Source organism: Macrobrachium rosenbergii, chromosome 23 (genome assembly GCF_040412425.1).
Source record: "Macrobrachium rosenbergii isolate ZJJX-2024 chromosome 23, ASM4041242v1, whole genome shotgun sequence".
NCBI classification, from domain to species: Eukaryota; Metazoa; Arthropoda; class Malacostraca; order Decapoda; family Palaemonidae; genus Macrobrachium; species Macrobrachium rosenbergii.
This window is the reverse complement of record NC_089763.1, coordinates 31,113,922-31,117,951: the sequence shown is the minus strand read 5'-3', so window position 1 is coordinate 31,117,951 and position 4,030 is coordinate 31,113,922. Positions and strand designations below refer to the sequence as shown.

At 35.6% G+C, this 4,030-nt stretch overlaps 1 long non-coding RNA gene across 1 annotated transcript; it reads right to left on the bottom strand.

The window, feature by feature from the left end:
- Positions 1–825: 825 nt before the first annotated feature.
- On the bottom strand, positions 826–3,613 carry LOC136851195 (uncharacterized). Its single transcript, XR_010856802.1, has 3 exons — positions 3,493–3,613; positions 2,667–2,913; positions 826–1,132 (listed from the first exon to the last, which is right to left on the bottom strand). It is a non-coding gene; the product is annotated as an uncharacterized lncRNA (long non-coding RNA).
- Positions 3,614–4,030: the final 417 nt, after the last annotated feature.

The following is a 4,030-nucleotide window of genomic DNA, read 5'->3' as shown; positions in this document are numbered from 1 at the left end:
GTATTCTTCAACTTGGAACTTGCTGTAACAAAGTAGACTTCAAAACTGTACTAATGAACTTGTTTACACAGTTCCCATCTCAAGTTCAGAATGTAATCTTTCATGACATGATTTATTTATATACGGTACTTATTACCGTTTTGGTTACCATGAAAAGTCATCATAACATTCTTTCCAAGTTTATCAAACCAGGTAAAAAAAAAAACCCCTGAAAGTTCATAGTTAATAAACTTACAGATATCAATTTCCATTACGGATTCTGTCATATTGTCTGGCCATCTGTGTACTATCCACGGTTCCTGTTTGACGCTGAAGTCCAGTTTTTTCGATATGAACCAAAGGCGTCTAGGTACATCCATAAAGGCAGTTCAATACAACTTGAGTCGTATCAATACATTTAATTTTCATAAGAAAATCTGATTTCCTAACATCAATTTTTTTCTTATTAAACCTCTAGTATATTTGCATTATATAGACAGATATTCATCAAAGCAAGTTTAATAATTCAGATCAACTTGACTACATTAAAAAACTGATTAAATGATATTCTTTCATAATACTACAATTATCAACTGATTTTGTAATTCTATTATACTGTACAACTATTGCTTAATCTGATTCTATTAAATTAAATTTCTAATGGTAAAATTAATTCATTTAACGATTTGATATTCTTATTTACTCATGAAGTACAAAACGGCACGTTTCACACATTGGATTCTTAAATCCTGGACGCAACTGTTAATTTTATTTTGAGTTGAATATTGCCCTATGACAAAAGTTAAAAAAAGTGAATACAACAAGCAGTCAAAACTGTCACTTTACCATTATTATATCAAAAGAATACACTTACGTCTGGACCCAGTAATAGGGTTGTTTTACTGAAGGGCATTTCTTACTTCTCTAGTCTGTTGGTTACTTTTGTAGGTTTATAAACTTGACCTGGAATTAACATTCTGAAAGAAAAAGTGCCCTGTTACTCGTAATGGAATCTACAAGTAAATTATCATGTTTCACTTTGCTCTACTGAGGTAACTTAAGATTGACTCATGTCTTAAAAGAACTTTCGAGCTGCATTGAATCATCTTTATGGATGTATTAAAATGGCCGCAGGATTGAAGCAAGTCCTTGCCTGAAAAAATGGAATCTTCATTAACTATTCATTACAATAAAAGTTAGAAACAATTATTGAAGAAAACAGTAAGTTTTCAGTGACAAACACTTACAATGGTATTTTATAATAAGGATCTGGCTGTCTCCTGAGGCTTTTTCAGTTTTAATAAATATTCACCAAATCTTAGACATAACCTGAACCCTCTTTATCTTTAAGACTAGTATGTACTTTTCCATGGTCCTTTGTGGCTAAGATCCCAATTGCCCTTACTAGTATGCTATTTTGAGCTGTTAGGGAAGGCTACTTAGGCCCTTGAAAATCTGCCTAAGGTTGTCAGACACGTGTCATTATGAGGGTTTCAGAGTCTAGGTTAGTTATGAGTATATGGAGCCATGCTAGTAGCAGCTAGTAGCCTATTACTAGGTGTGTGCTGGTAATAGCTAGTAGACTTTTAGTACAGTTTCTGTGCCCATTACCTGGAACTGGAAATGCAAAGACCAGTGGAACAGGTAACCAGTGCATAACCAACCAAGACTAGGAAACTTGGGGAGGTCAATGAGGGTCAAAATGACCTGAATCTGCCAACTGTACACAGATAATCAATGGCTTAAATAGTTGATAAAATTTTATAAGTTTCAAGTATGAAATAATACCACATAACCTAGGGTGCATTTACTGGTTAGAATTTTGTCATATTAGCTAAGGAGGGGGAGGGGGGCCGGTACTGTCTTGCCTTATAAGTCGAATTTGATGAAGAGCTCTTTTCAAAAATGCCAGTTACAATTTCATGTCGTGGGTGTTGGCATCTTATAAAATAATACCCAATAGCCTTCCCTAACAGTTCAAAATAGCATACCATTGGCAACCTAAGTCTACAGTTAGGCAGTGGTTCTCAACCTGTCATATTAGGGGGCGTCAGCTAAGGGGGAGGCGCGAGGCCTAGGAAAATTTTAAAATTCTAGAATTATATTCGTATATTTTCTTAACAGGAGTGAGGAACTAATATGAGAAGTTTATAAAAAAAATGAAAAGTATCGCTTTTAATGTTAGTTTCTATAGTCTACCACCTAGTTAGACAACTTACCATTATTTTGTAATTATTTACTTCCTGTCCCTCGAAACTCCTCTTTCTCCTTTTTTTTTTTTATTTTCCTCCTAATCTGGGAGGGAATTTTACCACAGATGCAATTGGGGAAGGACTAGCTCTAGAGGGGCGGGTAATCTGAGAACCACTGGTCTAGGGTATACCACAGGCTAACAGAATAAAAATTTCAATTTTAAATCACCTAAAACTTATGCATATACTCCGTACAATGTAAAACTTGGCCACAAAGGCAACTTGACATTACAGGATAGGATATAGGGCCTACTCGAGGCCCTGTAAGCACATGTCCCTAGGTCCATTAGAACTCAACACTTTTTTAAGAGTTTCTGATACTTTCTTTTGAAGTTCACTTAAATATATGGTAGAACAATATAGTAGCTCCGTGGCGGCGATGGCACTATAACTTGACTTTTTCTACAGTTTTTTGGTTGCTAATTATGAACTTACCTTTAATTTTTGGTGCTCAAGTGTAATTAACCCCAGAAGTCCATCCAACAAGGGGTTTCCATACGTGATCTTCACAAGACAGAGCACGGGTATATACGTCTGTTTTGAACGGTTCATATCCCGTCCGGCAAGTGCAATAACTTGTTAACATATGGGTACCCAACCCCCGCCGGTCCGGTACTAAACACGGCGAAGGGACGTTCCATTTGGCCGACAACAAACAGATGCACCGCCAGTGTCAGAACCCCTAAAAGTGTAGAAAAAGCCAGTTGAAAAGGTTAAAAACATGTGCGGAGCTAATATAAAGAATTACCTAAATATATCTATATACTCCTCACAGCACTTAAAAAATGTGAAACTTAGCTATGAAGGGTACTTAACACCTAAAGGCCCCTTAAACAGACGCCCTTGTGTATAGCCATTAGGCTAGAGGTCAACACTTTTTCAAGTGTTTCTAACACTTTTTAAAAACTTTTTGCAAGTTACGTTAAGCTTCGCTGGGCTATGAAGGAAACTTGACACTTTATTGGGTACGATGGGGTACACTGGACTCCTAAGCAAATCACTTAATGGCTATGAAAGTCAACACTTTTTAAGTTCATGACACTTTTTAATTGAAATTCACTTAAATATACGCCTATCCTCCGCACTCAAACAATATGAAGCTTCACTGGCAACTTGACACTTCATGGGGTAATATATGGAGGCCTCCGAGCTCAGAAAGGCTACCCTAGGGTTAACGGCGACTAGTAGTCAACACTTTCTTTAAGCGTTTCTGACACTTATATTAGCAAATTACACTTATGCACCGGTGGATGACACTTACATTCAGCATAATGTAGAAACATTGTCGATGATACAGCGAAATAACGCGTCTGCGAAGGTTAACTTGCTCTACTTTACGAACAAATATAGCGGGAAACGTGTCAGTGACGTCACACAGTGTTTACGTTTGGAAGCTTTTTAGGACAGGGACTAAAATACATTATATATTTTAAAATAACTCATAGAGTTATTTTTTAAGAATTGTGTATGCTAAATTTTATTATTAATAGTATTTTATGATATTTATTTCTTAAATTAATCGTTTAAAGTACGAAAATATGTTTTCATTATATTTTCGTTTCAACTATGAATGCTACACTTTGGAGCCGTTTATTGATGCAGAAAATGTTAAGTAAAAATCCAGACAGAAAATGTGTATATAGTTGTTTTATACGAAATAAATTATTATTATGGTACATAATTTGTATTAAACAAAAGCTTTTCTCCTTTTTGTGAATGAAAAAAGCAACTACGGAAAAAATTGCGTAGACATCATTCACCGTCTAGCAGACAAATTTCTGCCGTGTGTTAGTCTTCCT